This window comes from Alexandromys fortis, unplaced genomic scaffold (assembly GCF_014885135.2).
Source record: "Alexandromys fortis isolate MF-2015 unplaced genomic scaffold, M_Fortis_MF-2015_v1.1 scaffold_58, whole genome shotgun sequence".
In the NCBI taxonomy this organism is placed as follows: Eukaryota; Metazoa; Chordata; class Mammalia; order Rodentia; family Cricetidae; genus Alexandromys; species Alexandromys fortis.
In genome coordinates this window covers 1,320,898-1,335,091 of record NW_026067940.1, presented here as the reverse complement: position 1 = coordinate 1,335,091, position 14,194 = coordinate 1,320,898, and the positions used below count along the sequence as shown (strand labels likewise).

General features: G+C 40.4%; 1 non-coding gene across 1 annotated transcript; it reads right to left on the bottom strand.

Annotated features, from left to right (window-relative positions):
* Positions 1-8,706: 8,706 nt before the first annotated feature.
* Positions 8,707-8,817, bottom strand: LOC126505144 (U6 spliceosomal RNA). Its single transcript, XR_007592825.1, has one exon. It is a non-coding gene; the product is annotated as a U6 spliceosomal RNA (small nuclear RNA).
* Between the last annotated feature and the right edge of the window lie 5,377 nt (positions 8,818-14,194).

Below are 14,194 nucleotides of genomic sequence, written 5' to 3'. Positions count from 1 at the left end.
GCAGACTGGAGTCAGGACCTCAGAGTCACTTGCTTATAGTCCATTTCGAGGGACTCACTTGTTATGTTAAGTATCTGCCTTGAGACAACCCATGATAGGCCACTGGGGGAATTTGGAAGAGGTTCTCTAAGCATTTATGCAAAAAAGTATGAAAATGTAAAAAAAAAATATTCAAATGAGTTTTATATGCTTTCTGTGTGTTCTCAAAATGCCTTAATTTCAAGTAGCATTTATTCCCCAGTATGTGACTTTTTAACCTGCTGGAACCTCTGGTGCCTGTAATTGAGGAAAAGGAGGCAGCCACATGGAAATTCGAAGGAATAAGAAGCTAGTGTGGTGCTAATTCCAGACAGAGCTACCTGGGAGCACTTCTTCCGAGCAGTTCATTGAGTTGTTACCATGAGCGAAGCCAGAGCATGATGTTCCATGCTGAGTCTCACAGTTGCGGTCTGTGTTTTCTCAGACAAAGGACACAATTGGTGCCATGATTCATTGCACCCATCACTCTTTCATTTAAAAAATGGATTTTAAAGTAGGTCATATGTGTAAAATCTCCAATTTATGGTTATAGGATAACAGCAAAATATCTAGAAAATGAGGGGATTTTATTTATTAAGTGCTCAGTGCGCCTGCATGACCCTTTGCATGTTTTCACTTCCTTAGTGCTGGAAGCAGGCTTCACCCCTTGCAGAGAAGTCAGGTGGGGTTAAAACTATTCCTAGTGTTGTCTGAGGTTTCTGTCCTGCCCGATTCCTAGAATCATTAAGTCGCAAAGAAATCACACAGAGGTCTACATTAGTTATAAACTGATTGGCCCATTTGCTCAGGCTTCTTATTAACTATTATAACTTATATTAGCCCATTATTCTTGTCTGTGTTTGCCACATGGCTTGGTACCTTATTCAGCGAGGCAGTCACATCTTGCTTCTTCTGTGGCTGGGCCAGGACTGCAGACCAAGCTTTTCTCTTCCCAGAATTCTCCTGTTCTCATTGATCCACCTCTTCTTCCTGTCTGGTTGTCCCGCCTATACTTTCTGCCTGGCTACTGACCAATCAGTGTTTATTTAAAATATAATTGACAGAATACAGACCATTGTCCCACACCACCTAGTCACACAGGCACGAGTTCCACAGGCAAGTGATGGAGGAAGGTCATTGAGCAATAAAGAAACTGCTTGGCTGGCCCTGATAGGTTAAAGCATAGGTGGGAGGAGTAAACAGAATAGGATGCTGGGCGGAAGAGGAAGTGAGGGCAGACTCTGCTCTGCTCCTGGAGAGACTCGACAGCTCTGCTCTCTGGAGCAGAGACGCCATGCTCCGCTCTCCCGATAGCTCTGCTCTCTGAGGCACACGCGATGAAGCTCTGACCCAACATGGACATAGGTTAGAATCTTCCCGGTAAGTGCACCTTGGGGTGCTTACACACATTACTAGAAATGGGCTAGTCCAGATGCGAGAGTTAGCCGAGAAGAGGATAGATAGAAATGGGCCAAGCGGTGTTTAACTGAATACAATTTGTGTGTTGTTATTTCGGGCATGAGCTAGCAGGCGGCTGGGGTGCTGGGGATGCAGCCCCGCTGCTCCTATTTCAACAGGCAAGTCTTCTGAACCCCAGAGTTCCTATTTACATGGCTCTGCCATGATCTCCCTTTTTTAAAGACCCAGGAACAGTAAAGATTATGCTCATGCTATGAGTGGGGAAGCCAAGGTTAGAGGAGAATACAGACCTTCAGGCTTTCCATTAGTGGGGCTCCGTGGTGAGTCAGATAGATGTTCAATCCCCAGTAGCACCAATGCCAGCATTCTCAACCAGACCGACATCTCTTGCCTGGGTTGTTCAGTGGAGCTTCTATTGCCCCCCCCCCCCCAGGGCAGCCTCCAGAGCTAGTGGCTAGATAGAAAATGGGAAATAAATTTACTGAACATTCAAACACAAAACTGATGGAGGAATAGACCTCTCGGCTTTTTAAAAGGGGACATAAGCCTGGCCAACCTACACAAATCCTTCCAGGAGGTAAATAAGGAAGAATCAAGGGCCACACTGACAATGTACTTCAGTGTTCAAAACTCCGTCCCAGAGGCAAGGATGGGTCAATACAATCCCAGTGAGTTTTGTGACCTGTTTTATCATGCCTAGAGGACGAGAGTAAGGCAGGAAGCTGGTGAAGGGGGAAAAGGAATGCTTTATATAATGGAGGAACTTTAACCTTTACAAGTTCACATCTAAAAAAAGTTTACTTTCAAGGCTTTATGCATAGACTTAAGGAATAAACATGTCCCATTATACTCTTCATCACGAAGACAGTAAGAGACTGACAAGCATCTCTAAGAAGGATCTGGCAAATCATTTGATCTTTTTGTCTGTAAGTACAATGCTGTGATTGCCAAATATTTGAAAACAATAAGTGAAAGTTCCTTCCTTGTAAGGTAAAGACACAAGAAGAACTGTGATAACACACAGAAGGTCTACGGAAAGATAAACAAATAACTCTTCAGTAGCACAGGGCTTCTCTGCTTTGCCTGCATTAGTGTTTACAGTATGATTGTCCAGCAGCATACTGGTGTATCCCATTAGGTGACAATAGCACCCTTAAATGCTGTCCTCCATGTCATTACAACCAAAAAAAAAATATTCCCTGATGCTGCTAAGTATCATCAAGGAGGTATGTGCAGCCTCTCCTTCCCTAGTCACCATTGCTTCAGCAGGGGTCACCAAGCTCATTCCTGATAGTGGTGGTGGTGGTGGTAGCAGTGGATATAGTAAAAAGACACAGTGACAGTCTGAAGGAAGACTTCTGGAGAGAATGGCTGGACATAGTTATGGAGGATGGGGAGGTGGACACTCAGGGGACTAAGAGATTTAAAACAGAGGGTGACAAATCTATGCTCATTTGAGAAGATAGTCTCTGCCTTAGACTCCTCCACTGTCTGTTGGGTTTTCATTCTTCTAGTTTTCCTCTTCCTCTTCAATTTGATACTGGTCTTGGTCACTGTCTTCTATTGTTATGGTTGATTTTCCACACTTAGCACACACTGGGAACATATGAGGTGAGGGTCACTTTTGGAGGAAATTTTAGTGTCTCCCAAGGACATCTGCACTTACTCATCTAAATCAGTGGATTTCAGCAATTTTGGAATGAGTCAGAGACAAAAAATGATTTAGATTCTCTCTATCCTGATTGTTGCTACTCCTTTGCATTCTCCTAGGTGAGCATGCTTCCAGGGTCAAGTTCATTTCAGGAAGGAAGAAGTCAAGATAAATAGAGACTTCTGTCTATAGTGTGTTAGTCCCTGAAGAGGGGAGGATTCTAGATGAACTTGCCCAAGGTACTCTTCCTGCGAAGTTACCCAGGTCTCTAGGACCAGGTTTCCCCTGGACCAGGTGATGGATTCTCTTTGGCATATCTACTCATGCCCATGTTCCACAGGTGTTCACTAAAGTGAGTGTCTTTATTTATTTGCTGCCCAAACTGCCCATGCTCTTCCATAATTCCTACCTCCATGAAAATCCCAATTCATCAGCTAGTTCAAAACAAGGCACAGGTCCTCTTTGGTTCTTTTTTTCCATTGTCTCTCCTTGTAATGGCTCAAATGCTAGATGCTTTCCTAGGAATTTCACGTTATCATATCCTCTTTTTATTAACTGAAGCTACCCTTTTTCTAATCTTTGCATTGCTGTCATAGAATAGCGGCACAAAGTTGTCCTGTGTGAAATCTTAAACTTCGCCAGTAATCCTCACAGTGGTACAATAAGCTGGTCTTTCCTGTGCCAGCTACCGTGCAGTTTTCTGTTTTTAATGATTATATCAATTTTCCTTTTGTCTAAGCTATCGTTGCAAATCTGACCCAAATAGCTGACATCTAGTCCCACTCCTTGAAAAGTCTTACTGTATTTCCTTATGTGGTCTTCTAACTTTTTCAGAATTTATCCTGCCTATAATTGTACAGTGACATAATTTATATACCACCCTTCTAGAAAGCCCCCTGACACTGTACTTGAATGACTCCTGTATTTACTATGTTCAGCAGACACTTCATGGTTCGCCCCCACCCTCCCAGCTGCCCAACTGAACTCAGCTCGGCCTTCTTTACCCCAGCGTGTTCCATCCACAATGGATTTCTTTCACATGTTCAAATGTGCTTGACTCCTCCCTTCCCCAGGGTCTTCCCACACACTGTTTTCTCTGCCTAAAATACCCTTTCCCTCCATGTTTTCCCTCACCCAGTTTCACTATGCTTCGGCTATCTTCTTTCCAAATAGCCTGTGGTTTTATAAAAAAAAATACCAGGCTATTTATGTCACCATTACTTGCTATTTTTATGAAACAGTTCTTCTCCCAGCCCACATCTTATTGCTGTGTCCTGAAGAGGTTTGTGAGAAACTGTCCCACCCAGGAACTTTTCCAGGCTGACTTGGATAACCCTCCTCTTGTTTCTGTGGATTGTGATCTAATTTTACCTTCCTTATTTCAATTAAAGCCTCAGGAGAGGTATTTCTGTATTAAATTTCTTCTTACTAATGAAAATATTAACCTAGTGACATTGATTTAGTCAACAGTACAGCAAGAATGCTGTGCTGAGTTCCCTGGACATCAAGTTTCCAAATTTCAAGGCAACCTGAAGCTCAAAATTTCCATTATTGCTTAACTTCAGTGATTGTCTCCAATGACCCAGCGTACAAACATTTGTAGTGATTACTTGCTTAATTGAATGCACCCACACCTCCCTTTGGAGTCAAGTTATTTTGCTAGATCCATATGTTTTTCTCTTGAGCTTTTTGAGAGAAGCTATAGGAGGAAGGGAAAATGAAATCAATTTTGCTTATTTTGTTATTTTTCACATAGTCATAACCATGCATAAGGAAATTCTACCTGGCAGCATGTTTTCACAGAAACATAAGCTGAGTTTTGTTTTTACTGATGTCAAAGGCCCTAGTAGCTTTCACAGGAAAACCTTCTGGAAACAACATTTCTTTGAGGGCATGCTGGAGATTGTTTTCAGAAAGCAGGCCCATCAATGTGGGTCATAGTTTCAAAATAACCCACTGAACTTGTTCCAACCATCTCCTTTAGAGTCTGTAATCTTCAGGAGCAACTATTAGCATGTACTCGAATGAGTAATAAGATTGATGAGTAAGAGATTTGTACTTAGAAGTCATCACAGCCGTTTTATTTTCACTGGTCAAGGAATTTTTTTTTAAAGACTTGTTTTCAAAACCTCAAGAAGAATCTGTTACATTAGTAAAGATCAAGAGGCCAGGCAGGCGTTTTGTGGGGACTTAGTTTCTTGGAATATGGGGGTTTTCATGAAAGACTCCTCAGAACAATACTATAAAGTATTTGTTGATGCATGAATGGTGCCAAAGGCCATTGCAGTCTACTTCTGGGTGACACCAACTGCACTGAGAACGTAGGTCCTAATCTTGTGCAGCCTTTGTGCATAGCAGCTTAGCCCTCTGAGTTACTGCTGTTCTCAGTAAGAGGCTCTTACGGAAGAGTGGTGAGTTTCTGTGAACAAGCTTTCTCTCACTTCCTCTGTCTTTTCTTCTTTCCCTCCCCTTGCTCCCATCTTCTCTTCCTCTCTCCTTTCTTCTTTTTTGACCTTTTTGTTTTCCTTCCTTTTTCTTTGTTGTCTAGAAGGTTTACTATATTTATTTAATGTTTATTTTTAATTTTCTTTTAACATTTTTCTATCTCTATAATAATTTTCTGCCTTCCAATAGCTATTTTGTAAACACTGAATTTACTTTATTTGTATTTATATACATTATTATATCCATCCCATTTAAACATATTCTCAAACATTGTACTTGGAAAAAAAACTATTTATTGCCATGTTTTGACAGTCTCTCTCTCTCTCTCTCTCTCTCTCTCTCTCTCTCTCTCTCTCTCTCTGTTTTGTTCTGATTTTTTGTTTTGTTTTGTTTTTTGTTTAGTTGCATGATTTTCCTTTCTGTGGTTGTTTTATTTTTCAAAGTACAAAAGAAAATTAGATAAATGTGATCATTTTTTTTCTCTGAGCATTTACCTTAGGAGAAGAATCTTCATTCAGTTTCTCTGATGTTTTGCAAATATATGCATCTCATGATATACACATTTAATTCATGAAGATTTATATCTGTGTCAAATATATAGTTCCTGATGCCAATGAATTCAGCCAAGTAAATGCTTTTGAAAATACTTCTATTAATTGTACATTGTAATCATATATTTATTTTCTCTCTCCTCAATTTTGTATAAAATCCCTCAAACAATGGTTAATACATTTTCATGTATAATACCCAAACATTCTAAGTGCTTAACAAATAACAGCAAGTTAAACAAGAAAACAAAATTGAGCTAGAGGTGTAGAAGGAGTGGCAGGCCCCTTCCCGCCACCTGACTCCCAGTTAGCTTTACCCAAAATAATTACACATAAATTGTATTCTTTTAAACACTGCCTGGCCCATTAATTCTAGCCTCTTATTGGCTAATTCTCACATCTTGACTAATCCATTTCTAATAATCTGTGTAGTCCCACGAGGTGTGGCTTAGCAGGAAAGATCTTAACCTGTGTCTGTGTTGGGTGGGAGAATCATGGCGACTGACTGACTGAGCTTCTTTCTCCCAGCATTCTGTCTGTCTACTCCGCCTACCTAATTTTCTGTCCTAGACCTCAGAGTTTCTTTATTAACCAATGAAATCAACACAAAACAGAAGACTCTCCCACATTACAGAGGGAGTGATTAATACTGTGAAAAGGAAGCAGAAAAGGTAATATTCAAAGTTGGCTTGAAAAATTAGGCATTTTCCAGTACAGCAAGGCAGAGGAGGCAGTTTCTAAGCTAATAGATATGATAAACCACATTTTACTCTTCACACGCCCAAACCTCGCTCTGACTGTGCATTTTGTAAAAGAAAATCAGCCTGGTGAGTTAGCCAGAACCCTACTACCATTCTATCTTCTCACTCCTAGACCTAGCTTTGCTCATACAGGCTTACATAAGTTCACTCTGGTGGGTGCCTGGGTCTCTGCACACACTGTCTTCGTACTTCCTGGCTCAGGCAGTGTGGGTCCAGGAGTGTGGGGGCAGCCCAGAAGACCCAGCTAGTAGTTATATTCCTATGCCTTCTTGGATAACACCAAATTGGAATCAGCTCCATCCCTCTGATGAACAGCTCTCCAACCAATTCTTCATAGCTGGTCTGAAATAAGGCAAACTTTGGCAAAAGCAAAAATAGAACCAACCTCCACTCACCACAGGGAGTCTAGAATCTTGTATTAGATATGCAAAAAAAGAAGTCCACATACTCAGGATTTGCAAAAACATAAGCAATATGAAAGCTAAAGGCAAGATATTTTCTACAAAAATCCACCAGTCTCTCAAAAAATGTTCTTCATCGAGAATCAACTAGGTGAACCCCAGGGAACAGACTTCAAAGGAACAATAATGAACAAGATCAAAAGATACAAGAGCTTTAAAGAGGACAGGAGAAGACAACTCTTTGAAATGAAAGAGGATAAGAATAAATTCTTAAGTCAAAGAGGATGCAATTATATGGCTGAACGAAAGGGTAAAGACAATGAAAGAAAACTGAATTCAATAAAGAAATATTATACTGAAGAAAATTCTAACTGAAATGAGGATGGAATTGAAAATCAATGACTCATTTAGAAAACTCAGGGGAAATCCTTGCCAGAAGAATGGATCAAGAGGAAGACAGAATATCAGGACCTCAGAGATTTACAACTAGTCAGAGTACAGAAAATAAGTGACCACATTGTGAGTACATTTACAACACAACCTCTACTCCTTAGGTGGAGGGAATGTCATGGAACAGTGTTATGTGAAACCGGAGAGTCTGTTAAAGGGTCTCAAGGACAAATACTCACTGATACAGAACCAGTTAGATGCTTCTGCTGATCCAGCTGCCTTTATCCTGTCGTTTTTCCCAGGAATGAAGAGCACCTACTGCATGATTTCTCTTTGCTACCTGCTCTGTTCTAAACACCCAAGGGAGAGTGAGAGCAAGAGAGCACAAAATCCTCTCCCTCAGTTTCTTTCTGTTTTTATTTTTTTGGAGACAGGGTTTCTTTGTGTAACAGACCTAGCTGTCCTGGAACTAGCTCTTGTAGACCAGGCTGTCCTTGAACTCACAGAGATCTGCCTACCTCTGCCTCCCAAGTGCTTAGTTTCCCTCAGCTTTTAAGGGCTGACAAGACCCTAGGGCCTGCTGCCCCAAACGTCATTGGCCAAACAGATTGAAATCCCACCACACTTCCCTTTTTTCTAAATAAGGTTCTAATCCTAACATAAAACTATTTTCAATAAGAACAACTATTTTTAAACATAAAGAAAAGAAAATCAGCCCACAAATCACAATCCCAGTGAACCTAGACAACAATGAGGACCCCAAGAGAGACAGACATAGATCTAATCTACGTGGGAATAGAAAAAGACAAGATCTCCTGAGTAAATTGGAAGCATGGGGACCTTGGGAGAGAATTGAAGGGGTGGGAAGAGGCAGGGATGGGAGCAGAGAAAAATGTAGAGCTCAATAAAAATAAATAAAAAACACTAAAAAATAAATAAAAGTTGTAATACAAAAAAAAAGAAGAAGAGAACAACTATCAAGTATTGTGCAGGAGAAAGGAAAGATAATAACATAAACGAAATGAGAACTACAACCAGCAAGGACAACATCAAGCAAGAAACACATACTAAATAAAAGTATGGAACACTTCACAAATATGCATGCCATTCTGTTGCGGGGGCCATGCTAACCTTTTTTGTATTGTTCCAATTTAGTCTATGTGCTATTAACCTCTCCCTCAGCTTTTAAACTGTGTCTTAGGCAGACAAGGCCATGCTCTATGGCTTGCTGTCCCAAAGTCATTGGCTAAATGGATTGAAATCCCACCCCAGAAAGGGTAGCAGGACGTGGAGGAATGGAGATTGTCAGACTCAGAAGGCAGCAATGACAGCATCAAGTTGCTGTCTTCAAGCTATGACAAGGAGTCTCAACAATATATCAACATGGTGGGAAAATTTTACAATGTCCCACCCCATATGAAGAATTACAGAAAATCAATGCTGCTGAGAGGGGAAATCAGCTCTTTTTTCTTTTTCTTTTTCACCTGGATTCAAAGATGATGATCAGCTACCCAATGTCAGGTGGTCTTCCTAAATACATGTACATCTCATCAACATTAAATGAACTCAGTAGGTTGTGTGTGCACACACAAAAATATGTGTGACAATAATAATAAAGAACACAAAGGTCTTTGAATTCAAGAGGAAATGGGAAAGTCCTGGGGGGTTAGAAGGGTAGAAATGATGTAAGTACACTACTCACACATGGCAAATATTGCAAAAAGAAAAATATAGAATGAATGGTTTCATGATAAATAACGAGTGATTTGAGGATGGAAGTTGACAAGGCAAAAAACAAAACAAAACAAAAATAAACAACAACAACAAAAACCAATGCTTGTCTAACATGCTCTGAATCCTGGACCTTTGTCATTTATGTGAGTTTAAGTTATTCTTTCAATATTAAGAACTTTAAAACATTTTCATCCACTTTTATGCAATTATCCACTGTCGCTCTTTCCCAAAATACATCTTACATTTTTGTGTTCTTCAATTTAAGCTCTCTTACTAGGATTATGCTAAAAGATTAATACAATAACAATTACGCATATGACACTTTGAAGTTCGTCAGACTCCAAGCAGTGTTTCGTGTCTTCCTAGATGACAGGCATCGGCTCAGTTGCCTTTTAGCAGTATCTAGGGGATTCCAGTTTCAGCTCAAGACTGAGACATCCCATGGCTCCAAAGTCCTTCTTGACATTGATTAGACCCTGTTTTAGACTCCCTCATGTGTAACAACAGTTTCTGTATTGTTTCGGCACTTGTAAAATCATGAGGAGTGAAATCCTACCCAAAATGTCTTATAGCAGAGCAGAAGACTTTAGTCTGAACCTAGATGTTCATGGGGAACATCTTCCGGCTCCATCTATTTAATCCAATCAATCCACTTGTCTCCAGTAAACAGGGTGTGGTACCCTGGTTTGCTAGACCACCACCACAACAATAAATCAATTCTCTGTTCCATCACTTCTGCCATTTCCTAAATACATTTCATTTCCTATGGATCTTGCCACAGTTTATTATATATTTCTGGGCATGTTAAGACAATAAAACTCAGTCTCCCACACAGTAGGAGGTTCGAAGCACATAGAACGAGTTGGCTCAGCCCTGACTTTCAGGAGGATCTAGAGGAAATCCTGCCTTTCTTTTCCCAGCTGTTACGGCTCCTAGTCAGTGGCTGTGGCAGCATCACTCCATCTCTGCCTACCAACAGATGTCTTTCTTCCCTGGATGCCAGTGTTCTCATTTCCCTCCTCTTAGGGTATATTCTATTCTGGGATGACTTCTTTAAAATATATACAAATAATTTATCTAGAAATGAGGTCACATTCTGTGGTCTGGAATAGATAATTCACTTCAGGCGAATGCTGTTCTCAGTACATTGCGCATCACTAATTTGTTTTCTGTCTCAGAAGCTTGTACTTTTCAAAATAGCCAAAATTCTCCAATCCTTCAGTTTTCAGGTTAAATTTCACCTGCTCAGATAGGTCTTCCCATCTGGTGTCTCTCTTCTCCGTTTCTAGAGTAGAGGACTGTCTTCTGTGTAGACAGCATAACACACAACTCTTTCTTTTTTCTTTCTCTCTCTCTCTCTTTCTTTTTTCTTTCTTTCTCTCTCTCTTTCTTCTTCAGAAAAATACAGTCTTCCTGGGTTTACTGGTTTATTTATGGTTTTGCCTTTATTGTGTGACATTGTTCTCAATGCATAGTAAAATCTTGGTACAGTTCATGTAAGACCAAACGAATGGATAAACAAATGAAAGTGCAGTATGAGCAATGGATCTCCTAAAATCCCAGTTTTATTACATTTTTATTTTGTTCCAGTAACTGACAATATTTTGTATACTTTTTGCTGGTATCTGTGTTGATATTTGTAAAAGTAATGTTGAGGGACTTTTGTGTGGGGTGATATGCAACAGAAAAACAAAAATGCAAACAAACAGAATCCACTAACTTTCTTCTGGAAGCTTGCAGTTTAGTGTAGAAGAAGCAATCTCCAAGGGATGAGCGTAAAATCAGCCTCCAGTGCTTTAGCCTAACGTGGTACTAAGCCGCATCTTCCACATGCTCAGAGCAGTGCAAAGACTTCCCTCACATGCTGTTTGCTTCCTGCAGAATCCACACCGGCTTGAGGGAACAGGGATGTCTCGGGGTATATGGCAAGCTTGATACATATTAATTTCATAAATAAATGGTGAGTTTTTAGATGCCTGTAATCAAAATTAGAGGCACAGAAATTAAATCACTATCTTAAAGAAGCAGGCACAGTATTTTCTCATGGTCTTAAGCCAATGAGAACCATTAATGCTCATCGTGTGAGAGGTGTGATACTCTGGAAACCCAGAGAGACTGGTTGGCACAAGGCAAGATCTGCCTTGTTTAAATGGGTGCATGAAAGGAGACAGAAGTGACAAAAATCTGGGCTCCCCTGTTTTGACTGTGAGACATCCCATAGCTCCCTCAAAGAGGGATGAATGAGTAACTTTCATTTGTTTCATTAATTAAATTCTTCATTTTGATGAGATCGACAGGACTTGAGAGATGTGAGGAAACACACTGTGTGAAAATAACAGGCTTCACGTGATCTTGTAGATGAGATTGAATTGGGGCATTTTAAATATATGTCTTTTTGTCTTCTGCTAGATAAGGGAAGTGAATTTGACTTTTTGACATACTGTTAAACACGCCTCATGACATTTTGAGCCATGGTGTTGGAGATTTTTTTTCCTTTTGGCAAAAAGCCTGAGGCTCTATTACTAATTTATCAGTATCACAATGCACATCCCCACTTGCCCTCTGTAATTCTCTTGTTCTACTTGTCTTGGACCTTTACATTTAAAGCGCCTGTCTCGAGATGAATAATTTCAGTCATCACTGTCCAGGAATCCTTTGGAAATCCCTTTGTTGGCCATCACACGCTGTCTCCTGATTGTGCCACCACATTAGTAACAGGCTTCCATTGTGTCCCAGAAAGCTTCCTCCCCTCTCTGCTCGGATGTTTCCTGTGAATCGTTTCTTCTTGAGCTTTGACGTGATCCTCAACACGCAAGCTGCCGACTTATTCTTCTCGCAGCTAAAGAGGAGGGGGGATTAGGCTTTTCCTCTCTGCCCTTTCTGATTTGCTCAAATCGGTTACTGGCTCTGAGCCGAATCATCCTGACGCATGTCACGAGCACTGTCAATTAGGTTAATAGACAGACAGGCAGGGCCCTGGCACTGGGCTGTGTCGTGTGCCAATGCCAGGGTCTGCAGAACGAGAGCTGGAGGGACAGGATCTCTCTGCCTCATGGTTTGTCCTTTGTCATATTTTGCACTGTGGTTTTTGACAAAGGAAGGAAGGAAATTAGGACAGAACAAAGGAAGGGAGACTGTTTTTCTTCCACAAGCCAACACCCTGGTTCCTATTGCTAAGGTGGTAACTGGATTATAAAACAAATGTAATTCACTCAAATTATACATGATTTTAAATTCAATATGAAGACAATGTATCTTTGGGGTATAAAAACATGAACATGAGAAAATAGGAATAGTAAGTTAGGAGTCTCCCAATGCAAGTCTCGTTACTTGTTTGGGTTCATACAACTTAGTGAGAGTATTGACTGTATTGGGCTTTACTGAAGTAGATACATTTTGAAAATATTCCTGTTGAATATAAATTACTGAGTAATGACAAAATGCATGTGATGATTTCCTGTAAGATGTGATATACACAAAATCTGTGAATATAAATTGACTCCCAAATTACTGCATGGTAAAGGTAATGCTAGAACACAATTAAAAAGTTAGGGTCATCTTGCATTTTGTCATCTTCAAGCAAGCAGAAAATGCAAACCATCAAATTATCACAACACACACACACATGTCACACACCTCAATGTAAAGATGTCCCACATAGCCCAGCACACAACACATAGCACACAGCACACAGAAATGTCTACAAGGAACATGTTCCTACTGGGCTGGTCCTTATTATTATTATTGTGAAAATCTGAGCATGGAAATTTCTTCTAAAAATTACCTTCAAGTTATTCAGCATGCAGCCTCCATCAACACCTTTCCTGAAGCTAAATCGGCTTCTAGGGGAATGCAACTTGAAAAACACTGTGGATTCTCCAGTGAATGACCCCGGGAAGTGCTGGTGCCGCGCATATCTGTGCCCATAAAGAGTCCCAGTAAATGTGAGCCCAGGAGATCTTCAGTATGGACGTTCTGTATCCTGTGAAGGGAAATCTGAAGGTTAGGGTCATTTTATGCAGAGTCAAACTGAGCAGACTCTTCACTACTTCTCACTGCAGAAGTTATCACAGTGAGAGAACTGTAAACACACATCAGCTATATCAGAGGTGATGGAAATAACAACCCATCACAAGGAGAAGAGAACCTAGTAGAGACAGAAAACTACAGCAAACTAAAATGATGCATCACTTCTCTTGTTGTTGGGTTAAAAATGTAAGTAAAGCCAGGTGGTGGTGGTGGTGCACGCGGCAGGCAGAGGCAGGTGGATCTCTTGAGTTCAAGGCCAGTCTGGTCTAAAAGAGCTAGTTAGTTCCAGGACAGGCTCCAAAGCTACAGAGAAATCCAGTCTCAAAAAACAAAAACAAACAAAACAAAAAGAGTAAAAGTTGCATTTTGTATTTTAATCATTATATTCATTGTTTACATTGTTATAGACATAAAAATGCTCAGGCTTTTTTTTTTTAAATTAAGAACTCTATTTTGCTGTGATTTAACTAAAAATGTCAACTTACTCTGTCATTACATTTATTTGCTCTGAAAACAAGAGAAAACTCTTGTTGCGCTCTTCTGTGTCAGAATTACTGGCTGCTGAAGGCACACTGTATTCCTCTATTTGGTGGTTCAGCAGCTCTCTAGGGCTCTTTGTATCCTGTCATGTTTGTATAGTGGCAGACACACCATTCTTACCTGGAAGACAGTCGAGCCTTCAGTGTGTCAGGAAGAATCAATCAGCTAAACATTCAGAGAACTGCCAAAGTATATACAAGCTGTCATAGGTGTTTGATTGGGATTTCAAGATTGAGCCAACAGCTTCAAGCATCTTAG